Source organism: Tachypleus tridentatus, chromosome 4 (assembly GCF_004210375.1).
Source record: "Tachypleus tridentatus isolate NWPU-2018 chromosome 4, ASM421037v1, whole genome shotgun sequence".
NCBI classification, from domain to species: Eukaryota; Metazoa; Arthropoda; class Merostomata; order Xiphosura; family Limulidae; genus Tachypleus; species Tachypleus tridentatus.
In genome coordinates, this window is record NC_134828.1 from 20,147,621 (window position 1) to 20,173,727 (window position 26,107).

The 26,107-nt window shown below is 33.7% G+C and overlaps 1 long non-coding RNA gene across 7 annotated transcripts in view; it reads right to left on the minus strand.

Moving 5' to 3' along the window:
• Positions 1-496: 496 nt before the first annotated feature.
• The window catches only part of LOC143248626 (uncharacterized), a 49,601-nt gene continuing 23,990 nt past the window's right edge, over positions 497-26,107 (minus strand). For 6 of the 7 annotated variants that reach the window (XR_013027108.1, XR_013027111.1, XR_013027107.1 and 3 more), the window contains 3 exons: positions 6,357-6,442; positions 2,101-2,183; positions 497-1,854 (listed from right to left, as the gene is read on the minus strand). This is a non-coding gene — a long non-coding RNA (uncharacterized LOC143248626). The remainder of the gene's footprint in view (positions 1,855-2,100; positions 2,184-6,356; positions 6,443-26,107) is intronic. The other variant, XR_013027106.1, reaches the window with a different exon arrangement.

Sequence of the window (26,107 nt, forward strand, 5' to 3'; positions counted from 1 at the left end):
CTACATTTTGTTATAAAAGTTTATATAAGAAGTTTGTTGACAAATACAAGATAACATGAGCTAAAAGCTTAGTCTGCTTTTAAGAAAGACAGCGCCATCTGATTTTTTGTTATAATTAAGGTTTAAATCAGTTAAAATAATTAAAAAGATATTCATATTTTAAATCCAGACTTGTTTATGTAATGGCAATACCCACACACACATACACATACATATATATATATATATATAGAGAGAGAGAGAGAGAGAGAGCGATCTATACATTCCAAAATGTCAGCTCTTGTAATCAAGTGCAGAAATAAAGTAAATATTAATGAATAATATATATATATTGAACCAAGCCTTGTTTGAATCTTAAAGCTAAAAACCTAATTTTCTAAATTAATTTATACTGCTGTGTTCAATATAAAGTTCTTAAAAGAAAGTTGACACATAATTTTATTAACTATAACCTGAAGGTAACATCTCGAGAGATGGTTTGTCTTTTAAAAACCTATTTCTACTCTAAAACTGGTTAATATATTTCACTAATAGAATCCTAACTTGAGAATTAAGTTATATATTAGTTCTCTAAACGTACTTAACTGTTGCAGAAACGTGCTTATGTATCAAACTTAAATTAACAAAAACGATACATGAAATTCTCAATATAAACGGACTGTTTGAAATCCATTTTTTTAAATTGAAAAAAATTGCGTCCTATAAGAAAATACGAATATTATAACTGTGTATGTCACTTTGTCCAATAGATGTGGTTCGTTCTAGGGTTCACATATGTTCTGAGAGAAAGAAATCACAAATACACAGCGATTCTTAACAAACTTGCACATATTGTTCGAATTACCATTCTCCACTTTGCACATTTAATATAAAAATTGTCATCATACGAAACGTCACACCAGTGCTTATACTGTTCACGAATCGTTTTTACGATATCGGCGAAACATCGAAACCTTCTAGTCTAATAATAATTAAGTACGGGCATTCTACATTAATTTGGTCTCCATGAGGAAAGGTACTATTGGTCCCAATGGACGTCTACTCATGAACAGATTGCTCTAATGCCTTTTTAGATTTCCTTTGCACTAAATTCGTCAGCGTATAAAATTGCTCTTTATCTCTAATATCAATACTTGTGACGTGTTCGAAACAGCAAGGAAGAGAAATATCACATTTTAAGGGTAACTTTATTTTTTTTTCAACTTCCTGGAATTTTTCCCTTTAGCTTTAGGAACGGATAAAGATATATTGAGAGGGTCCGACGTCAGTAGGTCGACTTGTTCGTGAAACTATCTGGCAGCTGTTTTGTTTTCGAAACTGAAACCACCCATTTGGTGGTTTCACAGAATCGTTGGAAAGAAACATGGTGTGAAAAATATTATCTTGGGCCTCGCAGTTCGTCAAATTGTCAATGACATCATGCCAAAGAATGAAACCTGTGCATTTTTCGGCGAGGACCAGTTTCAGTCTTCGTTGAGTTCGTGCTTTCATTTCTCCTTCATCAAACTTCAGGACAGGGATACCTGTCAGGGCTAACTGCCATTCTTCCTCTGGCTTTCTCAAATACAGATTGGCCAGACACTGGCACACAAACACAAGTGTTTTGTGGCTACGAAAAACCGTTTCGACTTGGGCTATGTCAATTCGCTGCATAAGTTATTTAATTCATCTTCTAAATCCTGTCGAAAATCCGCATGGTCAAATAACCACAACTGATACTTTTGTCTGTGTCCTCTACATTAATTCGGCCCAGAGTATCATATTTTTCTGTCAGTTTTTGTCCGGCTACCTTTTCTTTGGAAGATGGTTCGTGTGAAGCTTCTGAGTAGATGATATTATCTGGATAGTTCGTATCTGGAATACAGAAAGTTCTATTTTCTGAACATGACTTCACAAAGTCATCTTTTTCACAAGAAGTATGTTGAATATTTGACATATGATCAGAAATTTCCATGTTTATGCCATTATTTGAAATCTTTTCTCCTTTATGAATATTTAATGAATTAATTCTTTCTGTTCGTCTAAACTATGAAAGGTGGAGATCCTTCTATAAAACTCAAATATTTTACACAAAAACCTTGAAAGACGTTGAGTGTATACCTTAATATCTGTATAATACTTCGTGTGGTAGATTTCTTCAGGAACTTGTGACATAACCTCCAAATAATACAAGATTGTTTTTTCTCCATGAAAATAATAAAAAACGCAACAGTTAATACATTTTATTTTTATTTTTACTAGATACACAAATTATTTATATACATTCGCATGAACGAGGTTTATGTGAACTTGTATGAAGCAACACTCTAGTAAAGTTAATTTTAAACAGAAATTTATTTTGTACCAACAATCTGAACAACATTATAAAATTTATTTCATTTCTGAATTATTTGATGTTATATCTCTGAAATCATTATCGACATTAAAAAACTACGGAATTTTAACACTGACTTTCCGAAAAATAGGCTTCTCTAATATCTGTAATAAAATGGAGTATTTACGATTGAAATTAATACAATGTTACAATACTTTACACAGATACCGAAACATATGTGAAATCTCTTTTTATGGCTAGTCCTGTTTTTAATAACTATTTATTGTCTGTGCTAACGAAAAACCCACTTGAAGTAAAAATGTATTATCAAGATGGCTGGTACGAGTATTGAAACTTTAAGTAAAGTAAAGTGAAGAACAACATTTCGACATTCTTATGTCATTTTCATGTCAACAAAGAGAAGTTGCAAAGATTTTAATGTTGTATTCTTTTTATTGTAAATAAATATTTATACAAAAATGACGTTTTTAGACTATTTAAAGGTGGGGTAATATTACAGGTATTATTCTCGAACTGATAACTCATTTTCAAAGTTATAACTGCAATGAAAGACTGTTCTACAACTTACACTCAGAGTTATAACTGCAAACAAAGGCCTATTCTAAAATATTCTAAAAATTAGCTCTCCAAAGTGGTATCTAATGGTCAGTGATACCGTGAAATATATTCTGAAGTTATTGTAGGTTTTTCTAGTTATGGCAAAAGATAAATATTATGAAGGCAAGAACCCTCTGTAATTCTCCCAGTAGCACAGTGGAATGTCGGCGGACTTATACCACAAGAAACCGGGTTTTGATACCCAAGGTGGGCAGAACACAGATAACCCTTTGTGAATTTTTGTGTTTAATAACAAACAACAATGGCAACCCTTTGTAATAACCCAACATTTATTTTCGAATTGATGAACTGGAAATTCTAGGATAAGCAGGAATCCGTTTCCAGAAATGCAGTATTAACCTAGTACGCTACTAATAACTTATTACGTTATTGAATTGCTCCGAAAAAATTAAAGATTACTAAAATAAATAAGAAGGAATCCTTAATATCTACAACACTTGGAACACTTTTAGGCATGGATAATCTACTAGTCGATTTATTAGCTATATTTTTATGTATAGGCAATACCAAGCATACAACCAGATTCAACTTTATTACTCAGCACGTTATCTACTCGCCTACCCTCAAATAGATATTCTTCTAGGCACGATTAGAGTAGATTCATCTATGAGACTTTGGACGTGATCAAATACGTCAGTCGAAAGGGTTTGATCTTCCGAGTTCAAAACTGCAATTAAATCTCAAATCCATCAAGAAATGACGAAGCTGTGAGCTAAACCTTTGTGCTTTTAAAAAACAACTCAGAGGTGTACTACGAACCGCTATGCCGCGGCTAAAAATAACAGTAAGAGCTAGTTAGTATTGACCCTACAATACTGATAAACAGTATGTTTTCAAGGCGATATCGGTACAAAGATATCAGAAAATAGTATTACGATTTTAAACAAAAGGTTAAATAGCAAAAGGGAAATAAATCTTAATTATCTGTATCCACATAATTATTCCTGCTATCGCTGATTAAACACGAAAAATAATTCACGTTAACTACTGGTTTTAGAGAAAAGTTTGGAACGAAGATTCAGATCTTGCACAACAGCGATATACGTGTGAGACAGGTTTCAAACGTTCAACGAGTTTTTTAACGTTATTAAAACCAAATCAACTTTAGGGTTAACACTTATCTTCCAGTTCGTCGTATTACCTTATAAGACTGAAACAACTTTTCCAATCAAGCATGTACTTCCAAATATTTGTTTAATGTTCTTGTTCAGTTACTTACACGTCGTTTCGCCAGCCCTTCTTTTTTCACAGGTACAACTTAATTACTGAAGGGCTATTCGAATTTATAGCTCTCAGCCAAGTTTACAAAATTCTCTCGAAGATATATATTACATTACGTGAATAGTTAGTTGCACGAGGTGAAGGCTTATATCAACATCAGTCTTCAAGTTCTTACACTGTCCACTAGAATGGGGTGCTCTCGCTAACGCAGAAGTAATCTTACAGGCTCATCAAGATAAATAAAATCGGAGTTCGATACGCGGTTGGCACAGTCAAATATAGTCCGTTATGTAGCTTTGCATTTAACAAGAGACAAGTGAGCACAACCGTTTGTCCAACTAATTTTATCATATTGAGCAATTATATATTTCTGCCTAAAACCTGGGAGTGAAATCAGTTACTTTTCTTGTTTATTATAGTGTCGTTAAAGAAACCGTTTGTACAACGATGAACTGACGATCAAACGAAATTCACCTACGGCATTCATATAACCGCTGTCGACCTGGAAATACCGGCTTTGAAGACCCACGGGGGCTGCGGAAGTATTTTGGATTTCTTTTAAAGGGCCCTTCACGCGAAGCATCAAGTTTGATGGTGAAACAAGCTTTCTTTGGTTGCTTTACCAGTTTCAGCCCTTTTGATGCTATCTTTAAAACTTTACTGACAGGAGCTAAGTGTACGATTCTTAACCCAAGATAACAAAAATTAGTACCTGAAAAGTACAGGTAACACATTTAAGACCTAATGACTACTTCAACTCATTTTGTACAACCTCACACATGCCATCCTTTAGAAAGTGTACTGACAGGAGCTAGGTGTAAGATTTTTAACCAAGATAACAAAAAGTAGTACCTGAAAAGTACAGTCAAGACATAATCGCTGCCTATATTTACTTTGTACAACCTCTCGACTGGCCTGAACGAGACCGAAACACTTAGAGAGACCAAAGTACAACAAAAATAAAAAGAAATTCAACGAATGAAGACATGCTTGATTGATTTTAATCCATTAATTTTAAACAATTATGTTATAACCTTTTTACGGTTTGTTTTACGTAATCAATGCCCGGGTAAAAATATTTCTTCCAATCTCAAAAATCCTGACTACTGTTAACACGCTACTAATAATCTACAATGTAAAATAAGACTTGTAACCATATAATAACAAAGTAATATTTGATTGGTGTTCCATGTAAACAGCTATACTGGAGAAACTTGTTACTAAAGGAATTTGAACTTAAAACAAATAAAAAAGTCTCATAAAAGTAAAAAACTATTATGAAATATATGTCGCCAGGAGACAACAGTGAAACTGTACTAGTTTTGTCTCAGTAATTTAGGTAATAGAAATATTTCGTGCACACTTGTACAAACAGACGCTATTGAAAACTATCTAAACAAGTTGACACGTGAAGACTGCTTTTATGAAAGTCTTTTAAAACCCGACAAGTACAAGCGATTGATCACCCATCAAGACTTAACCCAAGGGCATAGGGGTCAGTGAAATCTCATAGTCAAAAGGCGACGGAGTCTCAGCTCAGTGAGGGTCAAAGCTATGTAGGGAACGGCCACTAAGAGAAATAATTTTGTTTGTTTCGGATATTTACAAGGGCTATCTGGGTTAGTGGTCCCTAATTTTAAAGTGGCTACAACAGCGCTGACATCCAGCCCTTGAGCCACTCTAATAATGTAATTTCAATGTCGCTCTTTTGACACAGACACAAAGTGCGAGGCGCGATTTTAAGGCAACATGTAAGACCTCCGATTCACAGTCCAGAACGCTGACCACTGTCCAGTCAGTCACGTGATAAATTACTTTTGTTTTTTTCACATATTACGTCTAAAGATTTAATTGCTTGCTTGTTTGGAATTAAACACAAAGCTACACGATAGGTATCTAAACCCGGTTTGTAGCGGTGCGAGTTTACAGACTGTGGCACTGGGAGGGACGTGTAAAGAGAAACAAAACTAAGACACTTAGCACCTTTTCAGCAAAAGCTCGTTTCTCAAACACAACAAAAGTAAACAACTTAAGTAGAATGTATCTTTTATTGATTTCAATGCTGCAAGTGATAACAATTCTGATAGCACATATAAAGTAAAATTCGAATTTTAAAAACCTTCGACAGCATACAAATAGCCCTTCACGAAACATTGCGTTTAACAACAAACAAACAACTTACTCCATTCACTTTATAAAAAGATCCATAGTGGGACAGAGATAAGTGTATCGATTTTCTACACGGTTGATACCCCCGCTGAATATGCTCTACAATAAACATATAAATCATAATAAACAAACACTTCATAATATTCAAGATATAAAACACTCGTTAATAAGTGGCCTTGACGTTAAGCTTTAACTTTTAGGTAGAAAATAGAAAACTTCAACGAAATATTGGTTTTGTTTTCTTTTCGAATTTCGCGCACATTTACACGAGGGCTAACTGTATTAGCCGTCCCTAATTTAGCAATGTAAGAATAGAAGGAAGGCAGCTTGTTATCACCACTGACCGCCAACTCTTGGGCTACTCTTTTACCAACGAATTGTGGGTTTGATCGGGACACTATAATGGCCCTACGGCTGAAAGGGCGAGCATGTTTGGTGAGACGGAAATTCGAACCCGCGACCCTCGCATTACAAGTTAAGCGCCTTAACCACTTGGCCATGCAGCGCCAGAAGAATAGTAAACTTCAAGGAAATATTGGTTTTTGAATTTCATGCACAGCTACACGAGGGCTATTTGTTCTAGCCGTCCCTAATTTAGCAGTGTAAAACTAAAAGGAAGACAGCTAGTCATCACCACCAACTCTTGGGCTACTCTTTTATCAACAAATAGTGTGATTGACCGTGACATTATAACGCTCCCACGACTAAAATGGCGAGCATGTTTGGTGCGACGGGTATTCGAACCCGCAAGTCTCAGATTACGATCCGAGCGCTTTAACCACCTGGCCATGCTGGGCCCCGAAACATTGGACATCCGCCACCTTCATCCAAGCCATTCTTACCAAAAAAGCATCCACAACTAGAAACAAATTTCAAAGACATGTTCATGCAGAATACACAAGTCGAGAAGCTATTTAAGTCAATAGACAAATTTACACAGACACTCCACACAAAGAAGGATATAATGAAAACTCAATCATCACAAACGCACTTTTAAACATCAACTGATTTCTTCCAAACAAGCATGTTGAAACCTAGGTATGTATTTCCAAGATAGCCTGGAGAACTAAGACAGACAAACAACCTGTTAGCGACTTTTGAAGATTTCGACACTCATTATCGAGTCAGTCTCATCACAGATATGGAACTGATGCTGTGTTCGACAGAATCTTCTATTACTGTCTCGTGTTCTCAACATTTTTACTCCTACAAAGAAAAAACAATCTTCGAAAAACGACGACCACGAGACGTTTTCATACTTACCATCGACCCTTTTTAAAAATAGTCCATGATTCATTATGTATACTAATAATTTGTAATGTGCTGGTACGTGAACATATTACCACATGCTATTTATAAAATTATTGTACCTTTTAAAAAGTAATGGATTAATATGTTTCTAAGCTTATATTTTTTGTGAGGTGATAAAACTGTATACTTTCCTTGTAAGTTTATTATGCAGCAGTTAGAAAATTGTGCACAATTACTATTTAATTATATGAATTTTACTAAGTAAGTGGTGTATTATATTCACACAAGTAAGCACCATTTCTCCAAGTTATATTAATAACCTTTTAGAAGTGTATGTAGCTTTAACATTCGCAATGTCCTCATAATATGATGTTAGTTTCGAATATTTAATATAACAGTTCTGCTTAGATTATATGCAGAAATTAATCTATTTTAGTAAATGTATGGTTTTAATCCTTACAATAGTAATAACACTAGGAATTTTTGATCTATAAACCTTCTAACCATTACTGTGATCACACTTTGAAAGTTCCTTGGAAATAATATATTTCTAAAACTGTTATTTTAACTCTTCAGAATTTGTCGAATCTCCCCTTTAAATCAAAATGTACAGTTATTCAGTTACACATTTTTAACACTGAGTTATGCAACTATTTTTACTGGGACTGAAATAATTACAACTGAATACAAACCCTTATTGATGTAAGCTGTTTTTGGATGAATCAAATTACCAACACTACATTTTTTTTTTTTTCCTTGGCAGGTCATAAATGTGTTAGATGTTTTAATTATTCAAAATTACTAAATTTTATAATTTGAATCATATTTTCAATACTTCAAGAATACCATTCTACAGACTGATTAACCTGCATACTTATTTTTAATCTACATCACATATTCTATAAAATTGTTGTGATATTTATAATTTTCTGTACTAAAAATTAACTTCCAAAAAGTACTTATCTCCTTTTACACAGGTCTGAAGTAACCAGGCAGTTAAGACCCTCAACTCGTAATTTGAAAGTTGCTAGTTCCAATCCCCATCACACCAAACATGCTCACCCTTTGGCTGTAGGGGACTTCTAATGTTACGGTCAATCCCAACATTCATTGGTAGAGAAGTAGCCCAAGAGTTGGCAGCGAGTGGTGATGACTAGCTGTCTTCCCTCTAGTCTTACACTGCTAAATTAAGGATGGCTAGTGGAGATAGACCTCATGTAGCTTTCACGAAATTATAAAACAAACAAACAATCCTTTACATCAATAGATATTCTCATTCAATGCTGGCATCTATTTGTGAAACTTGTTTTCAAGCATGTCCTGAGTTACTGCCTCCTCTTGATTGCAAATTATTCATTAAAATTATCATGTGACAACCCTCCATCAGTAATAGTGCAAGGTATTCTCATTACGCTTATGACTTCCTCTGTTCAATTCTACCAGATATCACTTTAAGTTCTCTTAGAATCTGGAAGCATCAGGTTTTAATGAAAAGGTAAGATGGGAAGTGTGAAATTTGGTAAGAACCTTCCAGAAATACATTTACAGTTTAGGTGAATTACAACTTCCAATACAGTGCATTATGTCATATCAACATATAGCAAGAATCTTACATTGAATAGGTGGAAGAAACAGTTTTAGGGAAGGAAAGAAGCATCCTCCAAAGCCATCCAGAGGACACACCTGAAGACAAGAAAGTCAAATTTGGAAAACTGATGTGGGAGACTGAGCCAGGTATACATTTCACCCAGATAAGAAAGATGTGGTACTTATGGGAAAACTGGAATGTAATGAGGGCTATCAATCTTCATTAGAAGAAAAGTGAGGGCATAAAATACAGTGGAGAGTCTGAAGGAACAACAACACTTGAAACAGTGCAATGGATGACCACAAAGATCTATTTTCAAATGCAGACCGTAATGATTCACTCAATACAAGGCATGGTAGGGATGAAGAGCTATTCTATTCTTAACCATATATGTTTTGAAAAATTTATATGCAAAAACGGCTCGTTTGGGTTGAGAAAATATTTTACATAGAAGAGCGAACAACGTTTCGACCTTCTTCGGTCATCGTCAGGTTCACAAAGAAAGAGGTAACTGACCGGAAGCTGACCACATGTTTGAAAGGGGTTGTGTAACTGTGTGTCGAAATGTAGAGGGCAGTATTAGATGTTTGAATATATAATTTTATTTAATTATATTAATATAGGTATAAAGGCGTTCCTTTATATTGGTTTATTTTGGGTTTAAGTTGTTGTATAAGTAAGGCTTCTTTAATTTTGCGTTTGTTTATGTTTGTTTCTTTATTTAGTATTTGAGTGTTTTCTATGGTTATGTTGTGTTTATTTGACTTGCAGTGTTCGAAAACGTGTGAAGGTGACTTTTTTATGTTCTTTGAATCTGGTTTCCATTTTCCTACTTGTTTCTCCAATATAGAAGTCGTGGCAGTTATCACATTGTATTTTATAAATAATGTTGGTGTTGTGTTTGTCAGTGTAGTTTTTACATAGTATAGACCTCAGTTTTGTGCCTGGTTTTTGAATAAATTTGGTATTAACTGGAATGTCATATTTTGTTACTAATTTTTGCCAAATGTTGGTTATTTGTTTGCTGATGTCAGGAATATATGGTATACAGCAGTATATGGTTTCGTGGATTTTTGATTCGTGAGCTGTATTTACTTTAGTTGGTGGTTGATTTTGCTTTTTGTCTAGGTGTGTGCGTATAATGTTTTCTACGGTTTGTGGAGGAAACTTATTGATGTTGATGAAGTATTGTTTTATTTTGTCTAATTCATCGTAAATTTTATCTGGTGAGCATAGTTTTATGGCTGTGTTTATTTGGTTTCTTAGTATGTTGAGTTTTTGTTTTGTTTCATGTGCTGAGTCCCAAGGAATGTATAGTCCAGTATGGGTGATTTTTCGGTGGATTTCTGTTTTGAATTGTGTGTCAGTTTTTGTAATTTTGAGGTTAAGAAATGATATTTGGTTGCTTTCTTCCTGCTCACATGTGAAGTTAATGTTGGGATGTATAGAGTTAATGTGATTGAAAAAATTAAGTATGTGTTCTGTAGATTTGAATCCCGCAACCGTGTCATCTACATATCTGTACCAGTATAGTGGTGGATGTAATGCTGTGTTAATTGCTTGTGTTTCAACTTGTGTCATAAAAATATTGGCTAGAACTGGTGATACTGGGTTGCCCATGCTTAGGCCATTTGTTTGTATATAGTTTTGGTTGTTGAACATGAAGTTGGTCTTTATCGTGGTGAATTCTATGAGGGTTGCTAACTGGTTACTGGGAATTTCTATAGTTGGGTTAGGGTCTCGGATATAGAGTTCTAAGGCTATCTTGCAGGCTTCAGTGGTTGGAACTTCTGTAAAGAGGGATATAACATCGAAACTGGCCATTAAGGCTTTATGATTAAGTTGATTTAGATTAGACTTGAAATTAAAAGAGTCTTTGATGAATGAGCTGGCTGATGTTACATATTTAGAGAATGCCCATGCTATGTATTTACCAATATTGTAATTAAACGATTCATATGTGGACATTATTGGTCGTAATGGACAATACTTCATCAACATCAATAAGTTTCCTCCACAAACCGTAGAAAACATTATACGCACACACCTAGACAAAAAGCAAAATCAACCACCAACTAAAGTAAATACAGCTCACGAATCAAAAATCCACGAAACCATATACTGCTGTATACCATATATTCCTGACATCAGCAAACAAATAACCAACATTTGGCAAAATTAGTAACAAAATATGACATTCCAGTTAATACCAAATTTATTCAAAACCAGGCACAAAACTGAGGTCTATACTATGTAAAACTACACTGACAAACACAACACCAACATTATTTATAAAATACAATGTGATAACTGCCACGACTTCTATATTGAGAAACAAGTAGGAAAATGGAAACCAGATTCAAAGAACATAAAAGTCACCTTCACACGTTTTCGAACACTGCAAGTCAAATAAACACAACATAACCATAGAAAACACTCAAATACTAAATAAAGAAACAAACATAAACAAACGCAAAATTAAAGAAGCCTTACTTATACAACAACTTAAACCCAAAATAAACCAATATAAAGGAACGCCTTTATACCTATATTAATATAATTAAATAAAATTATATATTCAAACATCTAATACTGCCCTCTACATTTCGACACACAGTTACACAACCCCTTTCAAACATGTGGTCAGCTTCCGGTCAGTTACCTCTTTCTTTGTGAACCTGACGATGACCGAAGAAGGTCGAAACGTTGTTCGCTCTTCTATGTAAAATATTTTCTCAACCCAAACGAGCCGTTTTTGCATATAAATTTCTCAACAAGTGGGTTTCTCGACATCACTGATTATTATTTCATCACGGCGATTGTACGAGAAGTGTAAGTTTTTTGTGTTTTTCTCTGTGTATTTGTACTTACCTGTTACCATTATGTCTGAACTAGCATACCGTACACCACTATTAACAGTACACGCTCACACGATCGTTAAGAAACTAAGAAATTTAAACCAACGAATTATTAATAGAAGAAATGACATTTATTTTATTCAACAATGTAGAAAAGAACAACTAACCCCTAATTTTGTAAAGGTAAAACTTTCAAAAAATTTTAATACATGCACAAACATTATCAAAAATTTACAGAAAAAACTACTTAAAGCCATGTTAAACACAAAATACAAAGAACTACATGACTTACAAAAACAAAAAATGAACCTAGACCATCAACTGGCATGCTGCATTAAACCAGAGATTTACGGACTTATACAACGAAACATAAACGAAATCAATACTAAGAACGACAGAGACAAAAAGATCTGCCACAACAAAAAACTAGAAAAACTAAGATGCAAACAACAGAAAAGACACAAAAACAACGAACCGTTGACTAACCTCATAATTAACAGATCCGACCGACAATTAAACACAGACGAGATACATCTACTTAACAAAGGACTCAACTTCGCAATAGCACCTAGGTACATTCCAACCATAGAAATCAAAACATGTTTAGAAGACTTAGCCAGGAGACTTGTGATACTTTCTACTGAGAAGAAAACAAGGAAACAACCAAACACAACCAACAGAAAGAAGACAACTTAGATAATTTTATTGACATCCAACAGCCAACTTCCCAGGTAAAATTACAAATTTATATTTTCCAGAAACACCTAAAACAACATCTTAAACGATTTTTTTCAAAGAATTTTCTCACAAAACCATCAATATAATTTCACAAAACAGAAAACTAAAAAACAACCTTACAAAAAGGGACATTAATTCCATTAAAAACTTAAAACAAGACAAAAACATAAAAATTCTAAAAGCAGATAAAGGTAACGCTATAGTCATAATGAACATGAATGAATACATTCAAAATGAATAACATCTTATCAGACACGAACAAATTTAAACCAATACACACAAATCCAACAAAGACACACGAGACGCAACTGAACAAATTACTACTACAAATGAAAAAAGCCAACACAATTTCACAAACACTTTATTCCTACCTACGTAAAACCGACTCACGCACACCGCAAATATACGGCATCCCCAAACCTCATAAACCAGATTGTCCATTACGACCAATAATGTCCACATATGAATCGTTTAATTACAATATTGGTAAATACATAGCATGGGCATTCTCTAAATATGTAACATCAGCCAGCTCATTCATCAAAGACTCTTTTAATTTCAAGTCTAATCTAAATCAACTTAATCATAAAGCCTTAATGGCCAGTTTCGATGTTATATCCCTCTTTACAGAAGTTCCAACCACTGAAGCCTGCAAGATAGCCTTAGAACTCTATATCCGAGACCCTAACCCAACTATAGAAATTCCCAGTAACCAGTTAGCAACCCTCATAGAATTCACCACGATAAAGACCAACTTCATGTTCAACAACCAAAACTATATACAAACAAATGGCCTAAGCATGGGCAACCCAGTATCACCAGTTCTAGCCAATATTTTTATGACACAAGTTGAAACACAAGCAATTAACACAGCATTACATCCACCACTATACTGGTACAGATATGTAGATGACACGGTTGCGGGATTCAAATCTACAGAACACATACTTAATTTTTTCAATCACATTAACTCTATACATCCCAACATTAACTTCACATGTGAGCAGGAAGAAAGCAACCAAATATCATTTCTTAACCTCAAAATTACAAAAACTGACACACAATTCAAAACAGAAATCCACCGAAAAATCACCCATACTGGACTATACATTCCTTGGGACTCAGCACATGAAACAAAACAAAAACTCAACATACTAAGAAACCAAATAAACACAGCCATAAAACTATGCTCACCAGATAAAATTTACGATGAATTAGACAAAATAAAACAATACTTCATCAACATCAATAAGTTTCCTCCACAAACCGTAGAAAACATTATACGCACACACCTAGACAAAAAAGCAAAATCAACCACCAACTAAAGTAAATACAGCTCACGAATCAAAATCCACGAAACCATATACTGCTGTATACCATATATTCCTGACATCAGCAAACAAATAACCAACATTTGGCAAAATTAGTAACAAAATATGACATTCCAGTTAATACCAAATTTATTCAAAACCAGGCACAAAACTGAGGTCTATACTATGTAAAACTACACTGACAAACACAACACCAACATTATTTATAAAATACAATGTGATAACTGCCACGACTTCTATATTGAGAAACAAGTAGGAAAATGGAAACCAGATTCAAAGAACATAAAAAGTCACCTTCACACGTTTTCGAACACTGCAAGTCAAATAAACACAACATAACCATAGAAAACACTCAAATACTAAATAAAGAAACAAACATAAACAAACGCAAAATTAAAGAAGCCTTACTTATACAACAACTTAAACCCAAAATAAACCAATATAAAGGAACGCCTTTATACCTATATTAATATAATTAAATAAAATTATATATTCAAACATCTAATACTGCCCTCTACATTTCGACACACAGTTACACAACCCCTTTCAAACATGTGGTCAGCTTCCGGTCAGTTACCTCTTTCTTTGTGAACCTGACGATGACCGAAGAAGGTCGAAACGTTGTTCGCTCTTCTATGTAAAATATTTTCTCAACCCAAACGAGCCGTTTTTGCATATAAATTTCTCAACAAGTGGGTTTCTCGACATCACTGATTATTATTTCATCACGGCGATTGTACGAGAAGTGTAAGTTTTTTGTGTTTTTCTCTGTGTATTTGTACTTACCTGTTACCATTATGTCTGAACTAGCATACCGTACACCACTATTAACAGTACACGCTCACACGATCGTTAAGAAACTAAGAAATTTAAACCAACGAATTATTAATAGAAGAAATGACATTTATTTTATTCAACAATGTAGAAAAGAACAACTAACCCCTAATTTTGTAAAGGTAAAACTTTCAAAAAATTTTAATACATGCACAAACATTATCAAAAATTTACAGAAAAAACTACTTAAAGCCATGTTAAACACAAAATACAAAGAACTACATGACTTACAAAAACAAAAAATGAACCTAGACCATCAACTGGCATGCTGCATTAAACCAGAGATTTACGGACTTATACAACGAAACATAAACGAAATCAATACTAAGAACGACAGAGACAAAAAGATCTGCCACAACAAAAAACTAGAAAAACTAAGATGCAAACAACAGAAAAGACACAAAAACAACGAACCGTTGACTAACCTCATAATTAACAGATCCGACCGACAATTAAACACAGACGAGATACATCTACTTAACAAAGGACTCAACTTCGCAATAGCACCTAGGTACATTCCAACCATAGAAATCAAAACATGTTTAGAAGACTTAGCCAGGAGACTTGTGATACTTTCTACTGAGAAGAAAAACAAGGAAACAACCAAACACAACCAACAGAAAGAAGACAACTTAGATAATTTTATTGACATCCAACAGCCAAACTTCCCAGGTAAAATTACAAATTTATATTTTCCAGAAACACCTAAAAACAACATCTTAAACGATTTTTTCAAAGAATTTTCTCACAAAACCATCAACATAATTTCACAAAACAGAAAACTAAAAAACAACCTTACAAAAAGAGACATTAATTCCATTAAAAACCTAAAACAAGACAAAAAACATAAAAATTCTAAAAGCAGATAAAGGTAACGCTATAGTCATAATGAACATGAATGAATACATTCAAAAAATGAATAACATCTTATCAGACACGAACAAATTTAAACCAATACACACAAATCCAACAAAGACACACGAGACGCAACTGAACAAATTACTACTACAAATGAAAAAAGCCAACACAATTTCACAAACACTTTATTCCTACCTACGTAAAACCGACTCACGCACACCGCAAATATACGGCATCCCCAAACCTCATAAACCAGATTGTCCATTACGACCAATAATGTCCACATATGAATCGTTTAATTACAATATTGGTAAATACATAGCATGGGCATTCTCTAAATATGTAACATCAGCCAGCTCATTCATCAAAGACTCTTTTAATTTCAAGTCTAATCTAAATCAACTTAATCATAAAGCCTTAATGGCCAGTTTCGATGTTATATCCCTCTTTACAGAAGTTCCAACCACTGAAGCCTGCAAGATAGCCTTAGAACTCTATATCCGAGACCCTAACCCAACTATAGAAATTCCCAGTAACCAGTTAGCAACCCTCATAGAATTCACCACGATAAAGACCAACTTCATGTTCAACAACCAAAACTATATACAAACAAATGGCCTAAGCATGGGCAACCCAGTATCACCAGTTCTAGCCAATATTTTTATGACACAAGTTGAAACACAAGCAATTAACACAGCATTACATCCACCACTATACTGGTACAGATATGTAGATGACACGGTTGCGGGATTCAAATCTACAGAACACATACTTAATTTTTTCAATCACATTAACTCTATACATCCCAACATTAACTTCACATGTGAGCAGGAAGAAAGCAACCAAATATCATTTCTTAACCTCAAAATTACAAAAACTGACACACAATTCAAAACAGAAATCCACCGAAAAATCACCCATACTGGACTATACATTCCTTGGGACTCAGCACATGAAACAAAACAAAACTCAACATACTAAGAAACCAAATAAACACAGCCATAAAACTATGCTCACCAGATAAAATTTACGATGAATTAGACAAAATAAAACAATACTTCATCAACATCAATAAGTTTCCTCCACAAACCGTAGAAAACATTATACGCACACACCTAGACAAAAAGCAAAATCAACCACCAACTAAAGTAAATACAGCTCACGAATCAAAAATCCACGAAACCATATACTGCTGTATACCATATATTCCTGACATCAGCAAACAAATAACCAACATTTGGCAAAAATTAGTAACAAAATATGACATTCCAGTTAATACCAAATTTATTCAAAAACCAGGCACAAAACTGAGGTCTATACTATGTAAAAACTACACTGACAAACACAACACCAACATTATTTATAAAATACAATGTGATAACTGCCACGACTTCTATATTGAGAAACAAGTAGGAAAATGGAAACCAGATTCAAAGAACATAAAAAGTCACCTTCACACGTTTTCGAACACTGCAAGTCAAATAAACACAACATAACCATAGAAAACACTCAAATACTAAATAAAGAAACAAACATAAACAAACGCAAAATTAAAGAAGCCTTACTTATACAACAACTTAAACCCAAAATAAACCAATATAAAGGAACGCCTTTATACCTATATTAATATAATTAAATAAAATTATATATTCAAACATCTAATACTGCCCTCTACATTTCGACACACAGTTACACAACCCCTTTCAAACATGTGGTCAGCTTCCGGTCAGTTACCTCTTTCTTTGTGAACCTGACGATGACCGAAGAAGGTCGAAACGTTGTTCGCTCTTCTATGTAAAATATTTTCTCAACCCAAACGAGCCGTTTTTGCATATAAATTTCTCAACAAGTGGGTTTCTCGACATCACTGATTATTATTTCATCACGGCGATTGTACGAGAAGTGTAAGTTTTTGTGTTTTTCTCTGTGTATTTGTACTTACCTGTTACCATTATGTCTGAACTAGCATACCGTACACCACTATTAACAGTACACGCTCACACGATCGTTAAGAAACTAAGAAATTTAAACCAACGAATTATTAATAGAAGAAATGACATTTATTTTATTCAACAATGTAGAAAAGAACAACTAACCCCTAATTTTGTAAAGGTAAAACTTTCAAAAAATTTTAATACATGCACAAACATTATCAAAAATTTACAGAAAAAACTACTTAAAGCCATGTTAAACACAAAATACAAAGAACTACATGACTTACAAAAACAAAAAATGAACCTAGACCATCAACTGGCATGCTGCATTAAACCAGAGATTTACGGACTTATACAACGAAACATAAACGAAATCAATACTAAGAACGACAGAGACAAAAAGATCTGCCACAACAAAAAACTAGAAAAACTAAGATGCAAACAACAGAAAAGACACAAAAACAACGAACCGTTGACTAACCTCATAATAAACAGATCCGACCGACAATTAAACACAGACGAGATACATCTACTTAACAAAGGACTCAACTTCGCAATAGCACCTAGGTACATTCCAACCATAGAAATCAAAACATGTTTAGAAGACTTAGCCAGGAGACTTGTGATACTTTCTACTGAGAAGAAAAACAAGGAAACAACCAAACACAACCAACAGAAAGAAGACAACTTAGATAATTTTATTGACATCCAACAGCCAAACTTCCCAGGTAAAATTACAAATTTATATTTTCCAGAAACACCTAAAAACAACATCTTAAACGATTTTTTCAAAGAATTTTCTCACAAAACCATCAATATAATTTCACAAAACAGAAAACTAAAAACAACCTTACAAAAGGGACATTAATTCCATTAAAACTTAAAACAAGACAAAAAAAACATAAAAATTCTAAAAGCAGATAAAGGTAACGCTATAGTCATAATGAACATGAATGAATACATTCAAAAATGAATAACATCTTATCAGACACGAACAAATTTAAACCAATACACACAAATCCAACAAAGACACACGAGACGCAACTGAACAAATTACTACTACAAATGAAAAGCCAACACAATTTCACAAACACTTTATTCCTACCTACGTAAAACCGACTCACGCACACCGCAAATATACGGCATCCCCAAACCTCATAAACCAGATTGTCCATTACGACCAATAATGTCCACATATGAATCGTTTAATTACAATATTGGTAAATACATAGCATGGGCATTCTCTAAATATGTAACATCAGCCAGCTCATTCATCAAAGACTCTTTTAATTTCAAGTCTAATCTAAATCAACTTAATCATAAAGCCTTAATGGCCAGTTTCGATGTTATATCCCTCTTTACAGAAGTTCCAACCACTGAAGCCTGCAAGATAGCCTTAGAACTCTATATCCGAGACCCTAACCCAACTATAGAAATTCCCAGTAACCAGTTAGCAACCCTCATAGAATTCACCACGATAAAGACCAACTTCATGTTCAACAACCAAAACTATATACAAACAAATGGCCTAAGCATGGGCAACCCAGTATCACCAGTTCTAGCCAATATTTTTATGACACAAGTTGAAACACAAGCAATTAACACAGCATTACATCCACCACTATACTGGTACAGATATGTAGATGACACGGTTGCGGGATTCAAATCTACAGAACACATACTTAATTTTTTCAATCACATTAACTCTATACATCCCAACATTAACTTCACATGTGAGCAGGAAGAAAGCAACCAAATATCATTTCTTAACCTCAAAATTACAAAAACTGACACACAATTCAAAACAGAAATCCACCGAAAAATCACCCATACTGGACTATACATTCCTTGGGACTCAGCACATGAAACAAAACAAAAACTCAACATACTAAGAAACCAAATAAACACAGCCATAAAACTATGCTCACCAGATAAAATTTACGATGAATTAGACAAAATAAAACAATACTTCATCAACATCAATAAGTTTCCTCCACAAACCGTAGAAAACATTATACGCACACACCTAGACAAAAAGCAAAATCAACCACCAACTAAAGTAAATACAGCTCACGAATCAAAAATCCACGAAACCATATACTGCTGTATACCATATATTCCTGACATCAGCAAACAAATAACCAACATTTGGCAAAAAATTAGTAACAAAATATGACATTCCAGTTAATACCAAATTTATTCAAAAACCAGGCACAAAACTGAGGTCTATACTATGTAAAAACTACACTGACAAACACCACACCAACATTATTTATAAAATACAATGTGATAACTGCCACGACTTCTATATTGGAGAAACAAGTAGGAAAATGGAAACCAGATTCAAAGAACATAAAAAGTCACCTTCACACGTTTTCGAACACTGCAAGTCAAATAAACACAACATAACCATAGAAAACACTCAAATACTAAATAAAGAAACAAACATAAACAAACGCAAAATTAAAGAAGCCTTACTTATACAACAACTTAAACCCAAAATAAACCAATATAAAGGAACGCCTTTATACCTATATTAATATAATTAAATAAAATTATATATTCAAACATCTAATACTGCCCTCTACATTTCGACACACAGTTACACAACCCCTTTCAAACATGTGGTCAGCTTCCGGTCAGTTACCTCTTTCTTTGTGAACCTGACGATGACCGAAGAAGGTCGAAACGTTGTTCGCTCTTCTATGTAAAATATTTTCTCAACCCAAACGAGCCGTTTTTGCATATAAATTTCTCAACAAGTGGGTTTCTCGACATCACTGATTATTATTTCATCACGGCGATTGTACGAGAAGTGTAAGTTTTTGTGTTTTTCTCAGTGTATTTGTACTTACCTGTTACCATTATGTCTGAACTAGCATACCGTACACCACTATTAACAGTACACGCTCACACGATCGTTAAGAAACTAAGAAATTTAAACCAACGAATTATTAATAGAAGAAATGACATTTATTTTATTCAACAATGTAGAAAAGAACAACTAACCCCTAATTTTGTAAAGGTAAAACTTTCAAAAAATTTTAATACATGCACAAACATTATCAAAAATTTACAGAAAAAACTACTTAAAGCCATGTTAAACACAAAATACAAAGAACTACATGACTTACAAAAACAAAAAATGAACCTAGACCATCAACTGGCATGCTGCATTAAACCAGAGATTTACGGACTTATACAACGAAACATAAACGAAATCAATACTAAGAACGACAGAGACAAAAAGATCTGCCACAACAAAAAACTAGAAAAACTAAGATGCAAACAACAGAAAAGACACAAAAACAACGAACCGTTGACTAACCTCATAATAAACAGATCCGACCGACAATTAAACACAGACGAGATACATCTACTTAACAAAGGACTCAACTTCGCAATAGCACCTAGGTACATTCCAACCATAGAAATCAAAACATGTTTAGAAGACTTAGCCAGGAGACTTGTGATACTTTCTACTGAGAAGAAAAACAAGGAAACAACCAAACACAACCAACAGAAAGAAGACAACTTAGATAATTTTATTGACATCCAACAGCCAAACTTCCCAGGTAAAATTACAAATTTATATTTTCCAGAAACACCTAAAAACAACATCTTAAACGATTTTTTCAAAGAATTTTCTCACAAAACCATCAATATAATTTCACAAAACAGAAAACTAAAAAACAACCTTACAAAAAGGGACATTAATTCCATTAAAAACTTAAAACAAGACAAAAACATAAAAATTCTAAAAGCAGATAAAGGTAACGCTATAGTCATAATGAACATGAATGAATACATTCAAAAAATGAATAACATCTTATCAGACACGAACAAATTTAAACCAATACACACAAATCCAACAAAGACACACGAGACGCAACTGAACAAATTACTACTACAAATGAAAAAGCCAACACAATTTCACAAACACTTTATTCCTACCTACGTAAAACCGACTCACGCACACCGCAAATATACGGCATCCCCAAACCTCATAAACCAGATTGTCCATTACGACCAATAATGTCCACATATGAATCGTTTAATTACAATATTGGTAAATACATAGCATGGGCATTCTCTAAATATGTAACATCAGCCAGCTCATTCATCAAAGACTCTTTTAATTTCAAGTCTAATCTAAATCAACTTAATCATAAAGCCTTAATGGCCAGTTTCGATGTTATATCCCTCTTTACAGAAGTTCCAACCACTGAAGCCTGCAAGATAGCCTTAGAACTCTATATCCGAGACCCTAACCCAACTATAGAAATTCCCAGTAACCAGTTAGCAACCCTCATAGAATTCACCACGATAAAGACCAACTTCATGTTCAACAACCAAAACTATATACAAACAAATGGCCTAAGCATGGGCAACCCAGTATCACCAGTTCTAGCCAATATTTTATGACACAAGTTGAAACACAAGCAATTAACACAGCATTACATCCACCACTATACTGGTACAGATATGTAGATGACACGGTTGCGGGATTCAAATCTACAGAACACATACTTAATTTTTTCAATCACATTAACTCTATACATCCCAACATTAACTTCACATGTGAGCAGGAAGAAAGCAACCAAATATCATTTCTTAACCTCAAAATTACAAAACTGACACACAATTCAAAACAGAAATCCACCGAAAAATCACCCATACTGGACTATACATTCCTTGGGACTCAGCACATGAAACAAAACAAAACTCAACATACTAAGAAACCAAATAAACACAGCCATAAAACTATGCTCACCAGATAAAATTTACGATGAATTAGACAAAATAAAACAATACTTCATCAACATCAATAAGTTTCCTCCACAAACCGTAGAAAACATTATACGCACACACCTAGACAAAAAGCAAAATCAACCACCAACTAAAGTAAATACAGCTCACGAATCAAAATCCACGAAACCATATACTGCTGTATACCATATATTCCTGACATCAGCAAACAAATAACCAACATTTGGCAAAAATTAGTAACAAAATATGACATTCCAGTTAATACCAAATTTATTCAAAAACCAGGCACAAAACTGAGGTCTATACTATGTAAAAACTACACTGACAAACACAACACCAACATTATTTATAAAATACAATGTGATAACTGCCACGACTTCTATATTGAGAAACAAGTAGGAAAATGGAAACCAGATTCAAAGAACATAAAAGTCACCTTCACACGTTTTCGAACACTGCAAGTCAAATAAACACAACATAACCATAGAAAACACTCAAATACTAAATAAAGAAACAAACATAAACAAACGCAAAATTAAAGAAGCCTTACTTATACAACAACTTAAACCCAAAATAAACCAATATAAAGGAACGCCTTTATACCTATATTAATATAATTAAATAAAATTATATATTCAAACATCTAATACTGCCCTCTACATTTCGACACACAGTTACACAACCCCTTTCAAACATGTGGTCAGCTTCCGGTCAGTTACCTCTTTCTTTGTGAACCTGACGATGACCGAAGAAGGTCGAAACGTTGTTCGCTCTTCTATGTAAAATATTTTCTCAACCCAAACGAGCCGTTTTTGCATATAAATTTCTCAACAAGTGGGTTTCTCGACATCACTGATTATTAATTCATATATGTTTTGGTTTAGAATAATGGCTACTTTGATAATACTTTCACAGTTGACTAGATGCCCCCATTAGTTCTGTCAAGACAATATAAAATAAGCTTAAAACAGATTTACCAGAGATCCATACAATGAAAAATAAACTTTGGAAGTACTGATGTGATTAATTATTATAGTTTACAAAAATAGAGGCATTCATGTAATCCACACCCTGCATACTGACACACTTGGTGATTTATTGAGATGGAAGATTAGTGTGAGAAAATATTACATTATAAAGAACATGGGGTTTACCAAACACAAGTTATAACTTTTTGATAATCTATAATTAGTTCAGATGTTTACCACTTTGCAAAATAAAATTGACATGAGGAATGAAAATTAAAACAGACTCAAAAGGAAAAAAATATTAAAAAATGCACTGCAGACTCAACACATACCTAGATAAAAATTCTGCACTTTACAGGTCACAATTCTTTTGAAACAGAAACTAATTACATGATTTATGTTCTCCTTGTAGCTGGCCAATCAACTTAGATGGCAATAATCCAGAAGAACATATTACTTTTGTGCCATTAATGATACAAATTCACACTCAAGTTGATACCAGGTGAACTATCCCACGAAGCAGCAGGTACCAGCTGTCATGACTCATATTAGGTACAGCAACACCTAGAAGTCAACTAGCACATGCCCTAGTAAGAAGTTCTGAGCTAGAATCATAAAAATAACTCCAAATTTTATGTTTCATATTTATCAAGCCGAGGTACCTGTCCTTTATTTGTACATGAACTTAAACAAAACCTGGGGCTGGAAGATATGATAAATTAGAAAAATCTTGATTTTCATACAATTCATTTAGAACATTCATTTACTAGACTGTATAATGGTTATTATGACCCTGTAGAAAGAGGTAGTATCAATTGTAATGTCAGTAGGGGTGCATTCTGTTACCTGCTTTCAACACCCAGCTCATCACATCTTTCTGCAGTGTTTCACATGATTATTTAATAGAAAACCAATGGCTACAGAAGTGTCTTACAGATAGGTCAAAGTAAGAAATTATTACAACTCAAACAACAGCTTTTCATACCAGCCTTATGGTGGCTGTTGAAATAGAAACTTCATCTCAGTTTATGTATTATTGTAACAAAGGCAGTCATCTTTGTTCATTTAATTCCTCCAAAGAGAGCCCAGCACAGTCTCTGAGATGTATATATTAAATGTTTGTCTGCTTTAGGCACACTGTATGCATGCATATTAGAAAAAATTATAAACGTGTCTTACTTTTAGTTTAAGATCAAGACACCATCTACAAATATAATTAATGTTAACTTTATTAAAGTGTTCAATAACAGCAATAATGGGGGTGGATGAGTTACGAACCCTACATTAATATGTCCCCTTTTCCAAATTATCTTCACATTTACTCTCATGAAGAAGGATAGTCATCTATTGAAAGCAGTGCTGTTTTTGGTCTTCTTTAAAAAACATTTCACACAGTTTGGTTAAGATTGGTCCAGTGAAGATAATGTAACAAGAGAAAGACAGATATTTGTGTTTTATATATATATATATACACAATATAGCAATGATGTTTATGGTATCAGTATACCAACTAATTCTACTTTCAACAAATCAAGACAAAATTTAGCTATTTTCCTTCTTTTCTCAGACATAAATACTAGTTTCATTTCCAGAACACTGAGAACAGTTGTTATTCTATTTTCCAGGTGGGTGTCAATAGTACTTCAAGTCCACTGCCATGTTTGTTGATTTATGAAAGAAGGGTAAAATTAAGTACAATACAGCTTTATTATTGTTTGGTTACTCTGGTTGTTATCATCTATAATTTGATTAAACAACCTTTAAATACTTTTCATGAAGATAGGCAAAACAGCATGTATGCCGAAATACGTAAACAAAACTTTCCCAACAAGAGGCTCCTGAGTAATTGAAGTTTCACTTTACTGAATCAGGAAAATAATTTTAAAAAATTCTTGCAAGGTTTTTTTTAACAGATGCCTAGAAATATCCACTTATCAACACTTGTTTCCAGTTCAGCATGTGAATGCTTTACTTGTGCATCAAATGCATTGATAAATATGTTTGTCTTTAAAAGTATTAAAGCTTATAAAGCAGTTAACTGTTTCTATTTGCAATAAATTCATTTTAAAACATTTTATCAATCAGATTTGTTTTGGAAATAATAAACACAAACACCACTTTCTTCTTTTCAAACAGAATAAGAACATGTAATTATTAGATTCATTATGTTTGACAATCAAACACATTCATTACCACCAGACATGAGAAGAGAGAAAAGAGTATTGTTTTCACCTGCTCTAGATCTCTCAGACCTATGGTGTTCAACATGGTCACCACTTGCCACATGCCAAAACAGCTATTGACCTGTGGTGAACTGGTGCTTTACTTCTACCACCTATTTTTCAGTATAATTAATTCTATTAATAAATAATTGGAAACATTACTATGTATTTTTTACCCATCTGTAAAAACACAGTTAATTTTTTGTCACATAGCAAAACTTTTAACACATTTTAAAGAGTTTTGGTGACTATAAAACGCAGTTTTTCCAAATGGTGAAAATGTAAACACATTTTAAACAGTTTTGGTGACTATGAAATACATTTGGACACTGGTGTATTAGACCTAAAGCACACCCACTCCCACAGCTTTTAAAGAACCACAATTATTCCAATGTTCTGATTTCATTCCAGT